At 36.2% G+C, this 26,164-nt stretch overlaps 1 pseudogene; it reads right to left on the reverse strand.

Annotated features, from left to right (window-relative positions):
- Positions 1 to 19,441: 19,441 nt before the first annotated feature.
- On the reverse strand, positions 19,442 to 20,458 carry LOC131515532 (olfactory receptor 2J3-like; annotated as a pseudogene).
- Positions 20,459 to 26,164: the final 5,706 nt, after the last annotated feature.

The raw sequence follows: 26,164 nt of genomic DNA on the forward strand, positions 1-26,164 counted from the left end.
ATAAAGAACTTATCAAACTCAACACCCAAAAAACAAGCAATCCAGTTAACAATTGGGCAAAAGACATGACAGACACTTTTCCAAAGAAGACAGCCAAATGGCTAACAGACACATGAAAAGATGCTCAATATCAATCATCAGGGAAATACAAATGAAAAAAACAACAAGATACCACCTAACACCTGTCATAATGGTTAAAATTAATGACATATGAAATAATAGGTGTTGGTAAAATGTGGAGAAAGGTGAGCCCTCTTTCAAGGCTAGTGGGAAGTCAAACTGGTGAATTCTACCCTATAACCCTGCAGTTGCACTATTAGATACTTAACCAAAATCCTTCGGTTAATACAGATTTGAAGGGGTACAACACCCTAGTGTTTATAAGAGCATTGTCAACAACAGCCAAATTATAGAAAGAGCCCAAATGTCCATCTACTAATGAATGGATAAAGAAGGTGGGGTGTGTGTGTGTGTGTGTGTGTGTGTGTGTGTGTGTGTAATGGAATATTACTCATCCATCAAAAATAATGGAATCTTGCCATTTGCAACAGTGTGGATGGAAATAGAATGTATTATGGTAACCAAAGTAAGTCAATCAGAGAAAGACATACCATATGATGCCACTTATATGTGGAATTTAAGGGGAATACATGAACATATAGGAAGGGGGGAAGAAGAGAGGAAAAGAATCCACAAGAGACTCTTAAAAATAGAGAACAGAGGGTTGATGGAGGTAGGTGGTTGGGCTGGATGGGTGATGGGTATTAAGGATGCCAGTTGTTATGATGAGCACTGGGTGTTGTATATAAGTCATGAATCACTAAATTTGATTCCAATGTAGAACTGAAACCAATATCACCACGTATATTAACTAACTAAAATAAAAATTAAAAAAATAAATCATCATAGACCACAGGGCACAAGTCACATAAAAGAGACTAGAGGGTTAATGATATTAATTCATCTCTGTAAGGTTCTGGTAAATGGAGTGTTTCATTGGAGAAGAATGTGAATTACCACAGATCATAAACTGTGAAACATCAGGGATGGAGTGTCACCTGCACCAAGCTCCAGGCACCGGTGTTTATTGTCGATATGACTTTCTTCCCCTTATCTTTGTGAGGTGTCAGGAAAACCAACAAATACCAATGGTGAGAACACATACCAGCAATTAAGGTGTGACAACACCACTAAGGCTGGGAGAGAACAAGGCTTAGAGCCACTGGGATGCCAGATCTGTCCACTCTCATCTCACCAAGGTAAATTTTAAAATCAAGTGAAAAAGTTCAGATGTAATTAGAAGGCTCTATCAAAAATTATCCCATCACCTGCCTTCTAAGGTTTTGCCTGGTCATTTATAAGAATACTAAGTTCACATATGGGCTACATCCTATAAGGTCAAGTTAACAAGAATTAACTAATTCTTTAAATTGATCATTAGACTTCTGGGAAGATGGCAGAGGAAGAGGACCCTAAGTTTACCTCATTCCACAGATATAACTACAAACGACTTACATCAGTGTAAAAAAATGCAGAAAATGCCCCAAAGACTGGTAAAGAAACTCAACAATTAAAATGTAGGAGAGAGACTGAATCAAAGATGGTAGAGAGGGTGGAGATGCAGTTGGGAGCTAAAGGGACCCGCAGGATTGTCTGCAGAAGGGAAGGATGCCAGTGGCAAAGAGAGGGGAGAGAGACAGAAACAGGAAGAAATAGAAAAATTAAACAGACTGATTATCAGGAAAAAAAACTGAATCAGTAATTGAAGTGCCTGCATGGCTCAGTCAGTTGAGTGTCTGACTTTGGCTCAGGTCTTGATCTCATGGTTCATGGGCCTAAGTCACATATCAAGCTCTACACTGTCAGCATTTGGGTTCTCTGACTCCCTCTCTCTCTGTCCCTGCCCCACTTGTGCTCACTCAAAAATAAAAATTAAAAAAAAATAATTGAATCAGTAATTAAAACACTAATTGTAAGACAGGAGTCCAGGACCAGACAAATTTACAGCTGAATTTTACCCAACATTTAAGAAGATTTAATACATATTCTCCTCAAAATATTACCAAAAATAGAAGATGAAGGAAGGCTTCCAAATTCATTCTGAGTCCAGGATTACCCTGATACTAAACCTACATAATGAAACTGCCAAAAAAAGAGAACTACAGACCAATATCTTTTATGAACATAGATGTAAAAATCCTCAACAAAATATTAGCAAACCAAATCCAACAGTACATTTTCAAAATCATTCACCACAATCAAGTGGGATTTATTCCAGGGATGCAAGAGTGGTTCAATATTTGCAAATCAATCAACGTGATATTTCACATCAATTAGAGAAAGAATAGAAAACATATGATGATTTCAATAGATAAAGCATTTGACAAAGAACAACAGCTGTTCATGATGAAAACTCTCAACAAAGTAGTTCTAAAGGGAACATATCTCAGCATAAGAATGGCCAATATGAAAAACCTGCAGCTAACATCATACTCAATGGGGAAAATAGGAGCACTTTCTCCTAAGGTCAGGAAGAAAACAAAGATGTCCACTCTCACCATTTTTATTCCATATAGTACTGAAAGTGTGAGCCACAGCAATCAAACAACAAAAAGAAAGAAAAAGGCATCCAAATTGGTGAGGAAGTAGTAAAACCTTCTTAATTTTCATATGGTAAGGTCCTATATATAGAAAATATAATACAGCAGAAAGAGAAATTAAGAAACCAACCCCACTTATAGTTCACCAAAAATAATAAAACACCTAGGAATAAACCTAACCAAAGAGGTGAAAGATCTGTAGTCTGAAAACTATAAAATGATGTAAGAAACTGAAGATGACACAAAGAAATGGAAAGACATCCCATGTTCATGGATTAGAAGAAAAAATATTTTAGCAATACCTATACCCCTTAAGCAATCCACACATTTAATGGAATCCCTATCAAAATACCAACAGCATTTTTCACAGAAGTAGAGCAATCCTAAAATTTATAAGGCATGACAAAATATCCCAAATTAGCCAAAGAAATCTTGAAACAGAAAAGCAAAGCTTGAAATATCACAATTCCAGGCTTCAAGTTATGTTACAAAGCTGTAGTGATCAAAAGAGTATAGTACTGGTACAAAAATAGACACATAGATCAATGGAACAGAATAGAAATCCCAGAAATAAGCCCCCAACTGCATGGCCAATTAATCTTTGACAAAGCAGGAAAGAATACCCAGTAGGAAAAAGACAGTCTCTTCAACAAATGGTGTTGGCAAAACTGGGCGGCTGCATTAAAAAGAATGACACTAGACCACTTTGTCTCACCATACACAAAAATAAACTCCAAATGAATGAAAGACCTAAATGTGAGACATGAAACCATAAAAATTCTAGAAGAGAGCACAGAAAGTAATTTCTCTGACATCAGCAGTAACCATATTTTTCTAGACATGCCTCCTGAAGTAAGAGAAATAAAAGCAAAAATAACCTTTTGGGACTACATCAAAATAAAAATCTTCTCCACAGTGAATTAAACAATCAACAAAACTAAAAGGCAACCTACGGAATGGGAGAAGATATTTGTAAATGACATATGTGATAGAGTTATTATCTAAAATATATAAAGAACTTATACAACTCAATACCCAAAAAAACAAATAATCTAATTAGGAAATGACCAGAAGACATGAACAGACATTTCTCCAAATAAGACATACAGATGGCTGACAGACACATGAAGAGATGCTCAACATCACTCATTATCAGGAAAATGAAATCAGAACTACATTCAGATATCACCTCACACCTTTCAGAATGGCTAAAATGAACACAGGAGACAACAAATGTTGGAGAAGATGTGGATAAAAAAGTATTGTTGGTGGGAATGCAAACTGGGTCAGCCACTATGGAAAACAGTATGAAGGTTACTCAAAAAATTAAAAAAATATATTTAACTACCTTATGTTCCAGTAATGGGACTACTGAGTATTTACCCAAAGATAAAAAAAACACTAATTCAAAAGGATATAGACACCCCATGTTTATTGCAGCATTATTTACAATAGCCAAATTATTGAAACAGTCGAAGTTTCCATCAATAGATGGATGGATAAAGAAGTTATGATGATTATTCAGCCATTAAAAATGATGAAATCTTGCCATTTGCAATGACATGGATGGAGCAAGAGAGTATAATGCTAAGCGAAATAAGCCAGTCATATAGAAAAATACCATATGATTTCACTCATATCTGGACTTTAAGAAACAAAAGAAATGAACAAAGGAAAAAAAAGAGACAAATCAAAAAAACATATTCTTAACTATAGAGAACTGATGGTTACCAGAGGGGAGGTAAATGGGGGAATGTGCAAAATAGATGAAGGGGATTAAGAGTACACTTATCTTGATATGCGCTGATTAATATATGGGATTATTGAATCACTATATTATATACTTGAAATTAATACAATATTATATGTTAACTATAATGCAATTAATGTTTAAAAATACAGAGTTGGAGACAAACCATAAAAGACTCTTAAATACAAAGAACAAACTGAAGGTTGCTGGAGGGGAGGTGGGTAAGGGAGTGGGCTAAATGGGTGATGGGTATTAGGAGGGCAGTTGTTGGGATGAGCAATGGGGGTTATATAAAAGAGATGAATCACTGGGTTCTACTCCTGAAACCAATACTACACTGTATGTTAACTAACTTGAATTTATGTATGTATATACATAAATGTATGTAAGTATGCATACATACAAACAAACAAATTGATTCTTTTTTTTTTTTTGAAAGACAGAGCACAAGTTGGGGGAAGGGCAGAGAAAGAAGGAGACACAGAATCCAAAGCAGGCTCCAGGCTCTGAGCCCTCAGCACAGAGCCCAATGCAGGGCTCGAACCCAAAAACCATGAGATCAGTACCTGAGCCAAAGTCGGACGCTTAACCAACTGAGCCACCCAAGCACCCCAAACAAATTGATTCTTAATGTGATCTTCATTCCCCTGGTACAGGGATAAAGGTAAAAATGCCAGTGGCTTGTAGAGAGAGGAATCTTTTTGGGTTACATGATGGGAAAATGAAAGATCTGAATCTCCCCCAGTTACAAAAAGAAAAGTTGGAGAATGTTGAGTTTTCTTTCCCTTGTACATATTCGGAATTTGAAAATGAGTTTTGTGCATCTGACAAAATGAAAGGAAGATAGAGGACAATTGTAGTCATTCATGGTGATGACCCATAATAATCACCCCCAAAAAAATTTATGTATATCAGATCTGAATTTGCTTCATGTACCTTTCCTGACACTTCTAGCCAAATATCCACTTCTCCTACAGGGTCATTCCATTTTGGACTCATCGATTTTGTCTTTATCACAGATACTCATCTTCCTCCAAGAGGGAAAGGCTACAAGAATGAAAAGGAGCAATACCAGATCTTTAGAAAGCTATATCCTCATAAGTTTCTCTGGCTAATCCTAAAAGTAGGATTTTCCTACTTTTACCTGTTGTGTCCTGAGAAGCATGAATATTCTCTGCTTTCACCTCTAGATTTTCTGTTCCTTATACCAATGTGGTTTCAGGGAGTCACATTTTCATTACCAGATGTGAGCTTCATCATAGGCTCCACCCCTCCAATGTTGTATAATCTCATCTGGGGGGCAGATAAGATACATCTGCCTGGAGTTGACATCCAATACTATATTTTTCTCATATTGAAAGGGTGAGATGCATCCTCCTGGCTATCAAGACGAATATGCTGCAGGCTACAGAACCCTGCACTACTTGGCATCACTGCCCATATGTTTGGCCATGCTCTCATATTGATGCCCTAGACTCAGATTCTGTCCTACTGTAAGAATACAATGGCCCTTAGGGCTTTTGTCTTCACAACCCTTATTATCCTTGTGTCCCTCTTTCTAACTCTCATCTCCTATGGGTACATTGCATGTTGTCACTTGACCTTTCATTATAGCAGCTACTAGAGGAAATAAAACCTTCAGTGTTTATATTTTCCTACTGTGTCTCTCCCATTTTACCACAAGATGATAGATTATTGATAGATGATAGAAAAGTAGTAGACAATAGATAGATGACTTATAGATGATAATGGTATATAGATGATAAATATATAGATAGTGATTGATAGATGATAGACAGATAGATGATAGATGACTGATAGATAATGATAGATAATTATTGATAGATAGAAGATAGCAATGGAGCAGATTATAGACACAGATCTCTCTTCAACAAACAGACTTCCATTGCCAAGACCAGGCAGACTCCTTATTGTCTTCTATGTAAACATCACCCTCAGTATCAATACCCTAATCAATACATTGAGAAACAAGGATGTAAAAGTGTCCATGAAGATAAAGATTGAGAAGGGGTAGGTGTCCATTTTGAGGAACAATTTTTAATCTATGCACCATATATATCAACTGATTTAGAATGAAGATACTTCTGGGAGTGACCAAATAAATAGGGCAGGTGATGGCATGCTTATGCATTAGTATAGTATTCCTGAGTTGATTGTCCCTCACCTACTCCCAGGGACTCTAAATTATCCACCGTTCAGTAAGGGACTCTACTTCTGGACATTGCAATGACCTGCACAGATAAAAACTTGCCTTTACTGTAAATACTGGATTTTTCTGTTTTGACTCTGCTGTCAAGACAAATTCTTTAAGCTTAGTGAGGGATAGAAAAGCTATCGAGAAGATAGACATAATGAACAATAATCAAGTATTTCTAGATTTATATAAAGTTACTACCTCAGCTTGAACCCTATTTTCCCATATGTGTTTTCCTACTCAGTCTTTCATGACAGCACCCAATATGCTCCTGCCTTTAGCCAAAGAAGAAATCACAAAGGAAATTACTTAGTATTTGAAGCAAAATAAAAATTAAAGTGAAAACTACCGAAATGTGTGGGATGCAGCTAAATCAGTGGTTAGAAAGAAATTGATAGTTTTAAATGCTTATGTTGTTTAAAAGGGAAATGTCTGATATCAGTGATCTAAACTTCTACCTTAAAAGGCTAAAGAAGGAAGGTAAGATTAAATAAAAAATAGAATAAAGGAAATAATAAATAGAAAAGCATATTTGTGAAATACAAAACAAAACTATTAAAAATAACATATGATACCACAATTGGTACTTTGAAAAAGATCAATGCAGACAATCTCTAGCTAGACTGATTAAGAACAAAGTGGAGGAGATACAAACTATGGGATCAGAAATGAAAGGGATTAGTACAGATCTTATAGAGATTAAAAGGATAATAAGGGAATATTATGAGCAATTAATCTGACATCTAAGGTGAAATTCATAGATCCTTTGAAATACATTAATAACCAAAATAGATTCAAAAAGATATTTAAAATCTTAATACTTTGATACTAGTGAAAATAGTTTAAGTTTTAATTTAAAATGCTCCCACAAAGAGAACTATAGGTCTGTATGTCTACACTTGTGAATTCTATTAAACATTGAAGAAGACATAATAACAATACAAAATAAACTCTTTCAGAAAATAGAGAATTCTTGCCAAGTCATGTAATGAAGCCAGACTTAAACTGGTATACAAACCATTCCAAGACATCACAAGAAAAGAAAAATACTGCTTAACATCACTCATTTTTTTAGACAAAAAAAAAAAATCTTACCCAAAGATTAGCTAATGAAGCCCAGCATAATACTAAAAGGACAGTGAGCCATGATCAACTTGGATTTTTTTCCCAGGAGGCAAATTAGCTTAATTTATGAAAATCAATTGTGAAATTCGCCATTTAATAGAATAAAGAAGAAAAAACACAAGATTACTTCAGGAAATGCAGAAAAATCAGTGGACAAAGTGTCACACAGTTTCATGATAAACACTCTCAATAAACAAAGAATAGAAAGAAACTTTCTCAACCTGATAGAGGGCATCAATAAAATACAGCTAATAACATCATTATTGGTAAAAGACTGAATACTTTCCCCTTAAGATTGCAAACAAGGCAAGAATTTGTGCTCCCAGTTCTTCCACTTGTTAGTAACCCAGACATCATAGCAGGTGAAAAAGGGAAAGATAAAGAAATAAAAGGCATAGCGATTGAAGAGATAGAAATAAAAGTCTTTATATGTGGATGACATGATCATGTACTTAGAAAATACTCAGTGATCTATGTAAAAGCTACCAAAAATAAAATACGCGTTTATCACAGTCACAGGATACAATGTCAACTTAAAAAAAAAAAAAAAACAACTCAATTCTAGAGTAGGAGTTAAAATGGTGGAGCAGTAGGGGGACCCTAGGCTTGCCTCATCTCTCCAACACAGATAGGTCAACATCAAATCATTTTGAATACTAGGAAATTGATCAGAGGATTAAGAGAACAATCTGCATAACTAGAGAGAGAAAAGGAGGCAGGTACAAGTGCAGAGTGTAGAGTTGGGGGAGAAAAAAGCCGTGGTGCCATGGAAGGAAAGAAACCCTTTTCTCATAGAGGAGGAAAGAGGGGAAGAGAGAGCAGCGCATCAGGTTCATGCAAGAAAAGCACTCCCCTGAAACCACTGGCTGGGGGATTGAGAGGAACAGACTATGGCAAGTTTTTTCAAACAGTGGAGCTGAATTTGGGAGGTTTTAGAAGTCTGCACCATTCTTCAGAGTCAATCCGGGTGAGCAGCTGTGCTCCTGGGGAGAAGGAGGATGGAGGCCTGGAGGTGGAGAGTGGACAGCACGGTGTGGGGATCCCCTGGGTTGTACTAGAAAAGAATGGTTCTGCTTCCTGCTATGCATTTGGAAGAGGTTATACTGCCTCCCCAAGGGCAAAAAAACCTCGATGGCGCCTTTGAGCAGTTGTTCAACGGCAGGAAAGAGAAGCACATGCAGAAAGCATATAACCTGGTCACAACTTTTCTCTGTGCGTCACCATAAAATCCTGGCCCCTGTACAGCATTGTGATTGCTTTTCAGGGACAGGAAAGCACCAGACACAGCAATGCGAGCCTATTCTCTGAAGTAAAGGAGCAGGCCTGTGACTTGCCGGGTCCTTTAAATTTTGGGGTTTTGAATCCCAGCAATAAAACACAGGACACCTATCGTGCTGGGCATGTTGATATTGCAGGCAGAGAAAGGTTGAAGCAGAGATCTGATGGAAGCCTGAGACAGAGGGGGGAGATTATTCACCTGTCTGTGAGGATTCCCTGAACAGCAGTGGGTGCAATGTCCCCTCCCAGGGATAAGAGAGCAGTGTGACACCATCTTCCTCTTATACAACACAACAGCCAGACTTCAATGAGCAACACAGCACCCTCATTAGGGGCTGGAGCCAATTATACCAAACCCCAGCCCCTGTGCCCTGCATAGGCATTTCTACTAGGGAAGGCCTGACTGTGACCCACCACAGTGGGCATCTACCTCAGAGGACCAACACAAGCCCCCCGGTCCACATGCATCAAGTCTACAGATCATGGAGTGCTCCAAAGCATCAGCTTCAGTTCTGGTAGAAAGAATCAGCTTCTTTCTTTCTTTCTTTCTTTCTTTCTTTCTTTCTTTCTTTCTTTCTTTCTTTCTTTCTTTCTTTCTTTCTCTTTCCTCTTTTACTCTTTCTTTTTCTTGAGAATCAAGTTTAGTTTTTTTATCTGTGTGTTTGTTTTTTGTTCTTTTTCCTTTTTTTTGATAAGTCCTTTTGTTAATCAGGCTTATTTTAGCAAACAAAGCAAAGAATATCTAGTTAAAGGCCCAAACACTCCCCACTTCAAGCAAGGAGGAAACCTGCAGAGGACTGACCTGGGGGAAAAAGCAGCCAATCACAATAGAAGAGTGCACACAACATACATCAGAAACACTTCCTGAAGTGCCAGGCTCTGAACACTGTATGACCCCTTCTTAATACAGCATTACTCTCAGGTGCAGGAAATGTAACAATCTTTCATAACATGCAAAAGACAGAAATCTAGACAAAATGACAAGACAGGGGAATTCTCCCCAAAAAAGAGATCAAGAAGAAACCACAGCCAGGGATTTGCTCAAAACAAATATATGCAATATATCTGAACAAGACTATAGAACAATAGTAATAAGAACACTAGCTGGGATTGCAAAAGGCATAGAAGACACCAGAGAAACCATTGCTGCAGAGATAAAATACCTGAAAAATAGGCCCCCAAAAAAGTTATAATGGAGATGCAAAACTGATGGGATGTAATCACAATGAGAATGGAAGAAGTATGGGAACAAATAGGTGACATAGAAGATAAAGTTATGGAAAATACTATAGCTGAAAGAAGAGAGAAAGAGAACTATTAAACACAAATATAGACTTAGAAAACTCCGTGATTCCATAAAATACAATAATATCCATATCCTAGGAGTCCCAGAAGAAGAAGAGCAGGAAAAAGGGGCAGAAGGTTTATTTTAACAAATTATAGCTGAAAACATTCCTAATATGGGGACAGAAACAAACATTCAAGTCCAAGAGGCACAGAGAACACCCCTCAAAATCAACAAAAATAGGTCAAAATCAAGATCAATATATTTCATAGTGAAATTTTTTAATGTAAAGATAAAGAGAGAATTCTTGAAGCAACTAGGGACAAAAGGTCCTTAACCTACTAGGGTAGAGACATATGGTTAGTAGCAGACCTGTCCACAGAAACTTGGCAGACCAGAAGTGAGTAGCATGGTATATTGAACATACCAAACAGGAAAAAATATGCTGCCAAGAATTCTTTATCTATGAAAGCTGTCATTCAGAAGAGAAGGAGAGAGAGAGAGTTTCCAAGACAAGAAAAACTAAAGGAGTTCATGAACCCTGAACCATATCTGCAAGAATTATTTAAGGGGAAACTTGGAGCATGAAACAGAGATGTAGATAAACAATATAGAAGGGAATAGACAATCTACAGGAACAGCTACTTTACTGGTAATACAATGGCACTAAATTCATATCTATCTATAATTACACTAAATGTAAATGGGCTACATGCTCCAATCAAAAGACATAGGGTATCAGAATGGATTTAAAAAAAAAAAAAAGACTGATTCATATGCTGTTTCTAAGAGATTTGTTTTATACTCAAAGACACCTATACATTGAAAGTGATGGGGTGAATAACAATGTATCATGCTAATGGACACCAAAAGAAAGCTGGAGTAGCCATACGTATATCAAACAATCAAAGACTGTATTAAGAGATGAAGAAGGGCACTCTGTCATAATTAAGGGATTTATCCAACAAGAAGACCTAACAATTGTAAATATTTATGTGCCTAACTTGGGAGCAGGCAAATATATAAATCAATTAATAACACACTTAAATTCATTGATAATAGTACAATAATAGTAGGGAATTTACACTTACAGCAATGGACAGATAACTGAGGCAGAAAATCAATAAGTAGACAATGGCTCTGAATGACACACTGGACCTGATGGACTTAACAGATATATTCAGAACATTTCATCCTAAAGCAGCAGAATCATATTCTTGTTGATTGCACATGGAACATTCTCCAGAAAAGATCACATAGTAGGTCACAAAACATCCCTCAAATAGTACAAAAAGATGAGATCCTACCATGCATATTTTCATACAACAATGCCATGAAATTTGAAGTCAACCACAAATACATAGAGTTTAAAGAACATCCTACTAAAGAAAGAATGGGTTAACCAGGAAATTAAAGAATAAATTAAAAAATACATGGAATCAAATGAATATGAAAACACAACAGTCCAAAACCTTTGGGCTGCAGCAAAGGCTGTCATAAGAGGGAAGTATATATCAATCCAGGCCTTCCTAAAGAAGGAGGAAATGTCTCACTAACATTACACCTAAAGGACAGGAAAAAGAACAGCAAATAAAGCCCAAAACAAGCAAAAAGGGAAATAATAGAGATTAGAACAGAAATAAATGATATGTAAATTTAAAAAAACAGTGGAACATATCAATAAAGAAGGAACTACTTCGTTAAAACAGTTTTGAAAATTGACAATCCCCTAGACTTATCAAAAAGAAAAGAGAAGGGGCCAAAGTAAAATCACATAAAAAAGAGGAGATATCACAACCAACACCACAGAAATTCAAATGATAAGAGAATATTGCAAGCAATTATATGCCAGCAAATTGGACAATATGGAAGAAATAGATAAATTCCTAGAAACGTATAAACTAGCAAAAGAAAGAAATAGAAAATTTGAACAGACTGATAACCATCAAAGACATTGAATCACTAAACAAAAATCTCAAACAAGAAAAGTCCAGGGTCAGATGGCTTCCCAGAGGAATTCTAACAACCTTTAAGGAAGAGTTAAAACCTATTCTTCTGAAACTGTTCCAAAACAAACACACAAACGAACAAAAAAACAAAATAAAAACCAAGAAAAGGAAATGGAAAGAAAACTTCCAAACTCATTCTGTGAGACCAGCATTACCCTGATTCCCAAAACAGACAAAAACCCTACTAAAAACCAGAAACACAGACCAATAACCCTGATGATCATCAAAGCAAAAATTTTAAACAAGATTCTAGCAAATCAAATCCAAGAGTACATTAAAAGAATTATTCGCCATGATCGAGTGGGATTTATCCTGGAGTGCAGGGGTAGTTCAATATCTGCAAATCAATAAATGTAAAATACCACATTAATAAAAGAAAGGATAAAATTCATATGATGATCTCAATAGATGCAGAAAAATCATTTGACAAAGTAGAGCATCCTTTCTTGTTAAAAACACTAAGTAAGTAGGGATAGAAGGAACATACCTCAACATCATAAAAGCCATGTATAAAACACCCACAGTTAATATCATCCTCAATGGGGGAAAACTGAAGCTTTTCTCCTAAGGTCAAGAACATGACATGGATGTCCACCCTAACCACTGTTGTTCAACATAGAACTGGAAGTCCTCACCTCAGCAATCAGACAACACAAAGACATGAAAGGCATCCAAATCATCGAGTAGGAAGTCAAACTTTTCCTCTTTGCAGATGACATGATATTCTACTTGGAAAACCTGAAAGACTCTACCAAAAAATTGCTAGAACTGATACATGAATTCAGCAAAATCACAGGATATAAAATCAATATACAGAAATCCGTTCCATTTCTGTATACGAATAATGAAGCAGCATAAAGAGAAATCAAGGAATCAATCACATATAGAATTGCACCAAAAATCATAAAATCCCTAGGAATAAACCTAACCAAAGAGATCACAGATATGTTAAATGTCTACATTACCCAAAGCAATCTACACATTCAATGCAATCTTTATCAAAATAACGCCAACATTCTTCACAGAATGAGAACAAACTAATTTAAAATGTGTATGGAACCACAAAAGACCCTATAGAGCCAAAGTAATGTTGGAAAGAAAAGTTAAGCAGGAGGCTTCAAGCTCTATTATAAACCTGTAGTCATTAAGGCAGTATGGTACTGACACACAAAATAAAAAGATACATAGATCAATCAAACAGAATAGAGAACCTAGAAGTGGAGCCATAACTATAAAGTCGACTAATCTTTGACAAAGCAAGAAACGATACTCAATGGAAAAAAGACAGTCTCTTCAACAAATGATGCTGATAAATCTCGACAGCAACATGCAGAAGAATGTACCTGAACCACTTTCATTCACCATACAAAAAACTAAATTCAAAGTGAAGGAAAGGCCTAAATGTGAGACTAGAAACCACCAACATTTAAGAGGAGAACTCAGGCAGTAACATCTTTGAATTTGGCCACAGCAACCTCTTATTAGACATGTGCCACAGACAAGAAAAACAAAAGCGAAAATGAACTATCGAGACCTCATCAAGACAAAAAGCTTCTTCACAGTAAAGGAAACGATCAACAACACTAAAAGGCAACCAAAGGAATGGGAGAAGATGTTCGCAAATGACATATAGGATGAAGAGCTAGTATCCAAATATAAAAACCTCAAACTCAACACCCAGAAAACAAACAACTTAGCTAAGAAATAGGCAGAAGACAAGAATGGACAATTTTCCAAAGAAGACATCCAGATGGCTAACAGACACATGAAAAAATTCTCAACATCACTCATCATCAGGGCAGTACAAATCAAAACCACAATGAGATAGCACCTGACACCTTTCAGAATGACTAAAATTAACAATTGTGTAAACAACAGATGTTGGCAAGGATGTGGACAAAAGGGGAACCCTCTTACACTGTTGGTGGGAATGCAAACTGATGCAGCCATTCTGGAAAACAGTATAGAGATTCCTCAAAAAGTTAAAGATAGAACGACCCTATGACCCAGGCATTGCAAAACTAAGTATTTATCCAAATGATACAGAAATACAAATATGAAGTGGTACATGCACCCGAATATTTATAGCAGTTGATATATAGTTCTATATCAACAATAGCCAAATTTTGAAAAGAGCCCAAATGTGCACTGAGTGGTGAACGGATAAAGAAGTGGTGTATATATATATACAATGGGATATCAGTTGGCCATCAAAAAGAATGAAATCTTGCCATTTTCAATGATATAATACACCACTGCGTATTATGCTATGCAAAATAAGTCAGTCAGAGAAAGACCAATAACATATGATTTCACTCATATGTGAAATTTAAGAACCAAAACGATTATCATATGGTGAGAGGAGAAAAAATAATATGACATAAAAACAGAGAGGGAGGCAAACCATAAAGGATTCTTACCTATAGCAAAAATACCAAGGGTTGCTGGAGAGGAGGTGGGTGAGAATGGGTTAAATGAGAGATGGGCATTAGAGAGGGTACTTGTCATAAGCACTGGGTGTCATATGTAGGTAACTAACTACTAAATTCTGCCCTTGAAACCAATACTACACTCTATGTCAGCTAACTTGAATTTAAATAAAATCTTGAAAGAAAAAAATAAAAATAAAATGATTAAACAAAATGAGATACTCAATTTTATTTCCATGCCACTCACAATGACATTTGGATACATTGGCATACAAAAACATGGGATGAATTTTGCAAGATATGTACAAGATCTGTACAATACAGATTTCAAATGATTCTGGAAGAAATTAAGGTGTAAATAATTGGAGATATGAGCCTTGTTCATGGATCAGAAGATCCAATATTGCCAAGATGTCAATTCTTCCCAAATCGGTCTATAAATGCAATGCAATCCAAATCAAAATGCTAACAGGCTTCTTTTTAGAAATAACACATTGTATTTCACTAAGGTTAAAAACTTAACCTTTGAAAGACACGATTACAAAAATCATACCATAGCCTAAAAAAATATATTTACAAAACATCTATCTGATAAAGGACTTGTGTCAATAATATATAAATATATCACTTAAAAACTCAATAAGGAAGATGAATGACCCAATGAAAAAAAGATAAAATATTTTAACTAAAACTTCACAAAATAAGATATATCAAGTACATGAAAAGTTAGTGAACATCCCCAGTCCTCAAGGAAATGCAAATAAAAATGCAATAAAAAAGGAACCCTCATACCCTGTAGGTAAGAATGCAAACTGGTGCAGCCACTGTGGAAAACCCTACGGAGTTCCCTTAAAAAAAGACTTACCACATGACCCAGTAATTCCACTACTGGGTATTCACCCAAAGAAAATGAAAACACTAAATCAAAAAGATATATATGCAATCCTGTGTTTATTGGAGCTTTATTTATAGTAGCCAAAGTAAGAAAGCAACCAAGGTATCCATCAATAGATGAATGGATAAAGAATATGTGGTTGGTATAGATAGATTAGCTTTATATAGATGATAGGTATAGATGATAGATATAGATACAGATACAGATGATACAGATAGATATAGATTATATAGCTATAGATGATATATAGATATGTCACAATGGGAAATTGCTCAGCCATAAAAAATAATGCAATTACCATTAAAAAAAAGAATGAGACTGCCATTTATGAGAACATGGGTGGACCTAGAGAGTATTATGCTAACTGAAATAAGTCAAAGACAAGTACCATTTAATTTCATTAATATGTAGATACAAAGAGACAAAATAAATGAACAAACTAAGGAAGAAAGAGAGAAACCATACGAACACACTCAAATACAGAGGACAAACTAGTGGTTGTCAGGGGGGAGGTAGGTGGGGATGGATGAAATAGATAAAAAAAAGATTAAGAGGTATAAACTTCCAGTTATAAAATAAATAAGCCATGGATATAAAAAGCACAGCATAAGAAATATGGTCAATAAGATTGTAATAACATTGTTTGGTGACGGATGATGACTACACTTATCTTAATAAGCATTGAATAATGTATAGAATTGTTGAATTATTATGCTGTACACCTGAAACTAATATAATACTGTATGTTCATTATACCTTAATTTTAAAAAACCCACAATGAGATACAACTATAAACCTACTAGGAAAGCTAACAGAATAAAGGTTGACAATACGAAGTGTTACAGATAATGTAGGCAGCTGGAACTCACATGTACTGCTCTTTGCAGTGATCATGGTACAGACACTGTGAAACATTCTGACAGTTTCTAATAAATGTGAACATATACTAAGGACATGATCCATCAATTCCACTACTACGCATTTACCCAAGTTAAATGAAAATTACATGCACACACAAACACTTGTCTACTAGTTTTCATAATAGTATTACTCATATTAACCAAAAAGTAAATACTCCCAAAAGACTATTATCAGATATAGTGGATATAGTGTACATTATTCATACAATGGAATTCTAGCCATCACTTAAAAGGAAGGAGCTACTGATACATGCATAAATTTCAAAGACATTATGCCAAGTGAAAGAAGCCAAACTCAAAGATTACACACTGTATCATTACATTTATATGACATTCTAAAAAAAAAAGTCAAAACTATAGTGAAAGAAAACTGATCACTGCTTAAGGCTGTAGATGGATGAAGAGAATTAATTGCAAAGAGCACAGTGTTCTTTTGGGAGTCATGGAAATGTTCTATGTCTTCATTGTGTGATATTTACATAATTATACATTTGTCAAAACTCATTGAACTGTACATTTAAATGGATGGATTTTATTGTATGTAAATTATACTTCAATAGACCTGAAAAAAGACAGCCATTTATCTGTTGAAAGGCTGGAGTGGGGGAGGCTGTGTGGTTCAGTGGGTTGAGCGTCCAACTCCTGGTTTTGGCCTAGGTCATGATCTCGTGGTTTCATGAACTCGCATCAGGCTCCGCACTGACACTGTGGAGCTGCTTGAGATTCTCTCTATCTCTCTCTGTCTTTCTCTCTGCCTCTCCCCTTCTCATGCTGTCTTTGAAAATAAGTAACTGAAATATTTGTTTTTAATAACAGAAAGGCTGGAGCACTACATGAGGTATTCCAAATGGTAATATTTCTAGGGAGGCAGGAGGAGTCCATGTTTTCATATTTTATAAAGTTTGTGTGATATGCAAAGGGATTCTGTCGCATGACTTAATATTAAAATTATTATTTAATAAAAATTCTATTACATGCATGAGCCTTGTTGTGGATGGGTTCAGGGATTCTACCTTCTATCAGTGATTCTGATACACACACACACACACACACACACACACACATTTTTAAGGTTTTTTTAAAAGTAGAAAAAGAAAAGAAGTCCACCTGTGCTGTATTACTGGAGAGTCTCTCCCACCCATGACTCATCAGTATTATTATTTACCACTAAGAGTCATAAATTAAAGGATATGGGTCAATTTTCTTTTTAACATTAAAAGAAAGAATAATGATGTTTAAAAGAAAAGTTTTAACATACCTTCAATATGTTATTAATAAAGCCCAATCAAAACAAATTAAATACATATTGGTTTCTTTGGTTTTACTGAATAGTATCATCTTCCTACAGGAATTACAAATCGGTATTTATTTTTCAAGATTTATGGCCAAACTCCTTGTTTTCTTTTAAATTTAATTTATTTAGGGGTGCCTGGGTGGCTCAGTCAGTTGAGCGTCCAACTTTGGCTCAGGTCATGATCTCTCAGTTCGTGAGTTCTAGCCCCACATCAGGCTCTGTGCTGACAGCTCAGAGCCTGGAGCCTACTTCAGATTCTGCGTCCCCTTCTCTCTCTGCCCCACCCCTGCTTGTGCTCTGTCTCTCTCTGTCTTTCAAAAATTAATAAACATAAAAAAATTAATTTCATTTATTTATTTGTTTGTTTACTTATTTTAATATTTTTGACAAAGAGAGAGGGGGAGGAAAGGGGCAGAGAAAGAGAGAGAGACAGAGACAGAGACAGAGACAGAGACAGAGGATACAAAGCGGGCTCTGCACTGAGAGTGGAACGCCCAACATGGTGCTCAAACCCACAACTGTAAGTTCATGATCTGAGCTGAAGTTGGACACCCCTTGTTTTAAACTTTTAAAAGCTACCCTAGTTTATTAGCACTGTGCACAGTGACAAATTAAGTCATATAATGATACTTTATTTTTTTATCTTACGTTGTTATTTCTCCCACCAGAAAATGAGTTATCTTCAGGCAAAAAGAGTGTTTTATTCATATATTTTAGCAAAACCTCTGAAATCTCGAAGATATTTAGCTATTAAAGTAAATGAATAAATGAATGAGTAGATGAATAATTGGATGGGTGGACAAATGAACTATTTTGAACAGATATATCTTTATATTGTTCAATGCAACAAGCATATAGACCCATAGAATAAAACACTATAATATAGTATCTTGAAAAAATATGCTTTAACTAAAGAATTGTCATACATCTTGTCACCATTTTGCTAAACTGAATGCCTGTCAATGACCAAAAACTCAATACATGTATATCTTTACCATAGTGCTCCATCTTTTTGTAGATATTATTACTTAGTCCATAATTTAGCATATTATTATGTTTTATTTATTTTTAAAGTTTTTATTTATTTATTTTGAAAAAGAGAGAGGCAGTGAGGGATGGACAGGAAGAGAGAATCCCAAGCAGTGCAGAGCCAGATGTAGGGCTTGAACTCATGAACCATGAGATCATGACCTAAGCCAAAGTCAAGAGTTCAATGCCTAATTGACCTGAGCCACCCAGGCTCCCCTTAACATATTATTTTTAAAAATCATCCCCTAGGGATGACTGGGTGGTTCAGTCAGGTAAGCATCCAACTCTTGATTTCAGTTCAGGTTATGATCTCTCCGTTTGGTGAATTCAAGCCTGCATTTGTCTCAGTGCTCTGTGGAGCCTGCTAGGGATTCGCTCTCTCCCTCTCTCTCCTTCTGTCCCTCCCCCACTTGTGCTTTCTCTCTTTCTCTCTCAAATTGAATAAATAAACTTTTTAAAAAGTCCCTAATTTCTATGGACACTAAATATGGAATTATTAAAGATTAAAGTGTTACAAATCAAAAAAGTTACCTTTAGATAATATTTTAGAATTAGTCAATAAAATGTTTCCAAAGTTAGGACTGAACTTTCGTCTATGCTTGCTGGGTTGTAATTTAAAATAAGTATCAAAGAAAAGGGAAACCACCATCCAAGATGGACGAGACTGAACAAAAGTTGCAGGATAAAAATCGTGTTCTATCACATCTCCCACTCCCATCCCGCTAGTCTCCTTACTGTTCTTCTACATCTTTGTCTTTGAGAGTGTAGATTAGAGGGTTGAGGCTAGGTGTGACAACAGTATAAAAGAGGCCAATGAACTTGCCTTAATCTTGAGAACTTCCTGATGGTGGCTGCAGATGTATGTGCATGATTGGAATGAAAAAGAGGGACACAACCGTAAAATGGGCTCAACATGTCCCAAAGACTCTCTGAAGTCTGACTGATGACTGCATTCTAAACACAGCCAGGGCAATGGCATCATATGAACTGAGAATAAGGATGAGTGGTATCAGGACGAAAATGGAGCTCATGATCAGGAGGGTCAGCTCGTTAGCACGGGCATCAACACACGATAATCAGAGCAGTGTTGGAACTTCACAGAAGAAATGGTCCACTTGGCGATGTCCACAGAGGGGGACCCAGAAGGTAAAGAAGGAATGAAGTGCTGAGGCGATAAAGCCACTGACCCAGGAAGCCATAGCCAACAGGTGGCTGAAGCAAGCGTTCATGACCATGGCATATTGCAGGTGTCTACAGACAGCTGCATAACGGTCATAGGACATGAACACCAGGAGGACGCACTCTGGTTCCCAATGCAAGGACAAAGTAAAGTTGAGTCATGCAACCAGCATAAGAGATGGTCTTTTCTGGGCCCCAGAGGTTGACCAGCAACTGAGGGATGGAGCTGGTGTGTAGCAGAGATCCAGAAAAGAGAGGTTTGAGAGGAAGAAGTACATGGAAGTGTGGAGATGGGCGTCCAGGCATGACAAGACAATGATAAAGAGGTTGCCTATCAATGTCGTCAAGTAGAACATCAAGATAAGCACAAAGAGAATTACTTCCAGATGAGGCCAATGAGAAAAACCTAGTAAAGGAGACTTCAGAACTTATATGATTTCCCATCATCATTCACTGTTTCCCAGTACCTGAAGAAAGAATCATAAACTCAAAGGCTGCTTACTCATTGTTAAACACTGGCCAGTAGACTGGGGAAAAAGTATGCCATTTCCAAAGTGCTCTTGTTTCAGTAACATTTTTATAGCTTTTATGTTCATTCAGATGTTTCTTCCTGTTGTGGACACGATCAATAACTTCTCAAGTGAATGAGTTCATTTTATGAATCCCTAAGGTAGTATTGGATAAACAAAGATTGAAGATTATGTTCCATAGCCAAGAAGACAATTTTCATGAAAAATTACCTTTTTAACAAAAAACTTTCAATTTATTCCTCTTTTAAGTATTTTCAGGCTACTTCCAATTTTGTGGTTTCAGAGAAAGGAATATCTCTACTCTTAATAATCCTACATAAATGATAACTTACCATGAGATGAAAAACAACTCAGTAACAACTTTAAAATGTTAATACTGGGTGAAAAAAATAAATTTCAATTGCATTATGATTATAGGAAGAACAAAATATTCTTATTCATTCATGTATGTTAGCAACTTATTTTTTGACAAAAAAGAAATAGCATCAACTGGAAGTATAAACAAAGGCACAGTGTGCACACACACACACACCCAAAAATGAGCATTCACACTATGAGCTAAGCCAAAGGTCTTAATCCTAATCGAGAAGTGAAATAACATGGGGGATTTGGTGATGGAATGCTTCCGATCATAAATGAGACTACAAATAATTTTGAAAGACCAAAATGAAATTACAGAATTGAAGAAAATTTCAGAGGAAGCAAAAGAAAAAGGGAGGGTGTTTGGAGTAGGAAACTGGACAGGAATCAGTGGTGCTTGGTCCTGAATGTGTGTGAATCCCAACCTGTGAGGTATGGACAACAGCTGGAAACACAATTTCCACAAAAATTTCACATGCTCTAGAACAGCAGCTAAGACATTTGAACTCAAAGTTATAATTTATAATTATCCCACATTAGGTTTTCTATAATTTCAAATTGAGCTTCTGAATAGAAAACTCACTGATTTTTAATAGGAAAAGATATGTGAATATTGCATAAAATCCAGTCATTAGTTTACCTTGTGGCTGTTATTTTGTGAAAAATAAAGTTAAGAAACTCCACTGTGCATTAATTGTTTGGTTTTCATTTGCTTATTTTCTCTTGTGTGTTACCAATCTTTCATAGAAAATACTAACACTTTATAATTGCTGCTAAAAGAGGTAGTAACCCACATTTACATGTTCCCAGATAGCTTTGCCCCTCCACGTCTCCCCTCACTCTCTGACAGAAGACAGCAATCACCAATTCAGCCAGAACAGGCCCGCATGCAGTCTTTTGAAGACTTTTACTAGCAAATATTGTAATCCTAGCACTTGAAAAAAAATGCAAGGGATGTCTAATTGGTGAAGTTACAGCTGGAGAGATAGGAACAGTGAATGTGGCCCAAGATTGTTAAGACTGATTCTCAAGTATATCTGTACACCATTTTATATTATTCATAATGTAACTGTCATTAACCTCACAAGGAATGGGGGAAATTTTCCAAGGTATTTCTTTTTTATTTCCCTAAAATGAAAGATAATACACCACAAAATATTTTAACTCAAATGCTGTAGGTGTTTCCTCTGAGGTAGGCACAACTGTCTTGCATTACAAAGAAAGCTGCCTGAATTCCTCACTACATTAATTAAAAGAAGGCAGCGGTTGTGTAACATTTCCTAAACTGCTATACCAGTCATTGTTCAGCATTCTCCTAGAAGTGAAGAGGAATAAGAGATAAGGAGCAAACTATCCATAATTCAAAAAAAGAGAAATTTAGAGATTTATGGCTTGATTTTCTTCTTAGTGGAAAAAAGGGACCTATCAAAGGCAGCTTTAGAATTGTGGAATAAAATATCTCTCTATTCTTCGAAGTCAGACATTATGGGGAAATGGATGGCATAGCCCTTTCTTCTCACCCCAGTGTCACTAACAGATATTCTCCTAATTCCTTTCATGTCTGTGACTTTGAACTAAACCTAGATCTTCTGCAGTGCTCTCTCAGCTTTTCCATACTGACCTTCCTGTATTTGTCCACTCTCCCCATTGTTCTCTTTGTGGTCTATGCTTTACCATTTACAAACCAACCAGCTCTCTAGCTGTCATGCAATGTGAGAACATCAACCTAACTGTCTTCCTATACCAACTGTGCTAATGTTCAAAATATAACCATGGAAAGCAAAGTCTAAAACAAACTGTAGTTATCATCATCACAGAAAAGAAAGCCTGGGCTTGTCCAGAAGATGTGCTTTGAGCAGAATGCAGGAATGCTTTAGGGCATTTAAGGTATCAGGGTATGAAACCCTTATCCCAGAGCAAATAGGGCCTTTAAGGAAACAAAATGAATAATATGACATTAATTCCTTGACTGAGACCATGGGGAAGACAAATTCCAAAATTGCAACTAATACCCTTCAAGTAACTGTCAGTTAGAATGGTGTGATGTTCACAAGATAAGACTCTTCACAGAAATGCCTTGAACATGATGTTGCCCTTTTACTGGGACGCTACAGAAGTTATCACCAACCAACCGGAAAAAGATGCTTTGAATTGTATTGTCAATGAAAGGAATGGATTCTGCTGATTCACCTGATTTTTCCCCTGCTCCCCATGGCGGTAAAGCCCAAATTTACCAGACAACTGGCGAGAAGTAAGGGAGATTCAGGAGCCATGAAACAGAAAAGCTGGAATACATTAAAACTCACCTTTTCCTTATTAACCTGGTACTTACTCTTTGAGAGCCAACCTACACCATTTATGCCTTCCTGATTGTCTTTAAGATTCAATTACAAGTTCATGCCAACAAAAGTTGAGAAAATCTATGTAAGAGCATTTAGAGCCCTAAATCCAATCCTTCCCTCAGCTTAGAGGATAACTGCCATGTCTATTCTCAAGCCAACAGAACTCTGGTATTTCATTCTCTGGAGAGGTCTCTAAACTACAGGTTGCCAGGCACATACCTTAACTAAACCCTAAACCTAGCCCTAACCCTAACCCAAACTCATAATTCCTAATCCCTAATTGAAATCCTAACCTAAACCTAATGCCTAGAGATGTCTTTGAACTACAGGATACCAGACACATAGTATAACTCTGGGGTTAACACTAACACTTTCCTTAAACTTAGCCCTAAAACTTACCCTAACCCTATATATATGAGGGGGGAAATGTGGTATATATAGATAAAATGGAATATTACTCAGCCATAAAAAGAATAAAAGCTTGCCATTTTCAATGATGTGGATGGAGCTAGAGTATTATGCTGAGCGAAGTAAGTCAATCATGGAAACACAAATACCATATGATTTCACACATATGTGAAATTTAAGAAAAAAACGAACAAGCAATGAGAGAAAAAAGAGAGAGGTAACCCAAGAAGCAGACCCTTAACTATAGATAACAAACTGAGGGTTATCAGAGGAAAGGTGGGTGAGGAATGGGTTAAATGGTTGATGGAGATTAAGGAGGGCACTTTTTGTGATGAGCACCTGGTATTGTACAGAAGTGTTGAATCATTACACTCTGCACTTGAAACTAGTATTACACTATATGTTAACTAACTGGAATTTAAATAAAAAATTTAAAAATCAAAAATAATCCAAATAATCTCTCAAACCTTTTACACTGAACAAAAAAGTTATCTCTACCATTTGTTTATTATTTCAAACATCATCCATTTACAACTTTCCTTGGCTTCCCATTAAAATCCCTGTGTCAGGAAGGAATTTTCATTTCCTGCTAACTAATCACACTGCTAATGCTGTGGCCTGTTTTCTGTATTGCATGTCAACTCATCTGAGTCTAGCAGGAGTCATACACATTCATTTACAAGTCTTAGGTTTGCATCTCCCTTATTCCCTCCAAACTCTAGCAGTGTTTTAGTTCTACAATGAACCAAATTTATCTCACTTGCCTTTCATATTTGAACTCTGTGTACATTTGGCTTTATACACTGGCTTCCAATTCTACACTGGTTCTTACATGCCCTCCCTAATAAAGATAGCAAACACTTCTAGTGCACTTAATAGGAGTTAGACTATTTTAAACACTTTACATATATTGACCCTTTTAATCCTCACTGCTACCCTATAAGGAAGGCTAGTCTAATTATCAACTTCTCAAGATGAGGAAATCGGGGTACAGAGAACTTAAGTCACTCATCCACTACCACCATGTGAGCAGTGGTGGCAGCATTTGAAACCAAGTATGCTGGCCCCAAAGTTAGAACTCATTGAGGCTTTGATGTAATATTAAAGATCAGCCAAACACGTTTTGCAAATATATGTGAAAGACAAACTATTGCTATACAAAGCCATGTTCCATTAATGTAAATCATTAGAGTCTCCTGTGATTTTATGGAGAAAATATGTAATATTCTGTTTGTATAAGGATAGAAAAGTGCAATATATTTTGTTATGTATGTTACATGAGGATTACACAATATTAATCTCAAAACTTATTTCATTTTAGATTTTAACCAATTTTATTAATATTTGAAAACTTCCAAACTCATTCTATAAGGTCAGCATTACTTTGATTCCAAAACCAGACAAAGACCCACTGAAAAGGAGAATTACAGACCAATATCCCTGATGAATATCAATTCACAAATTCTCAACAAGATACTAGCAAATCATTACCAACAATACATTAAAAGCATTATTCACCATGATCAATGGGATTTATTCCTGGAATGCAGGAATGTTTAAATATCTGCAATGAATCAATGTGATGTATCACATTAATAAATAAAGGTTAAGAACTACACAATCCTCTCAATAGATGCAGAAAAAGATTTGACAAAATACAGAGTCCTTTCTAGATAAAAAAAACCCTCAAGAAAGTAGGGATAGAAGGAATATACCACAACATGATAAAGGTCATGTGTGAAAGACTCACAGATAATGTCATTCTCAATGGGGAAAATCTGAAATCTTTTCCCATCAGGTCAGGAACACATTAAGGATATCCACTCTCACCACTGTTATTCAACATACTACTGGAAATCTTAGCCTCAGCCATCAGACAACAACAACAAAAGTAATAATGAAAGGCATCCAAATCAGCAAGGAAGAAGTAAAACTTTCACTCTTTGCAGGTCACATGATACTCCACCTAGAAAACCTGAAAGACTCTACCAAAAACCTGCTCTAATGGATACATGAATACAGCAAAGTCACAGGATATAAAATCAACATAGACAAATCAGTTCCATTTTGATAAGCAGCAGAAAGAGAAATAAAGGAATTGATCCCATTTAAAATTACACCAGATCAGGAGCTCCTGGGTGGCTCAGTCAGTTAAGAGTCTGACACTTGGTTTTGGCTTAGGTCATGGTCTTGCATTTTGTGGGTTCAAGTCCTGCATCAGGCTCTGTGCTGACAATGCAGAGTCTGCTTTGGATTCTCCTTCTCATTCTCTCTCTGCCCCCCCCTTGCTATCTCTTTCTTGAAATGAACAAATACATGCAAAAACAATTTAAAAATAAAAATAAAATTACACCAAAACCCATAAAATACCTAGTACTAAACCTATCAAAGAGGTCAAAGATATGTACTCTGAAAACTATGGAAAGTTTATGAAAGAAGTTGAAGAACACACAAAGAAGTGGAAAAACAATCCATACTCATGGATTGGAAGAATAAATACTATTAAAATGTCAATA

This window comes from Neofelis nebulosa, chromosome 6 (assembly GCF_028018385.1).
Source record: "Neofelis nebulosa isolate mNeoNeb1 chromosome 6, mNeoNeb1.pri, whole genome shotgun sequence".
Classification (NCBI taxonomy): domain Eukaryota; kingdom Metazoa; phylum Chordata; class Mammalia; order Carnivora; family Felidae; genus Neofelis; species Neofelis nebulosa.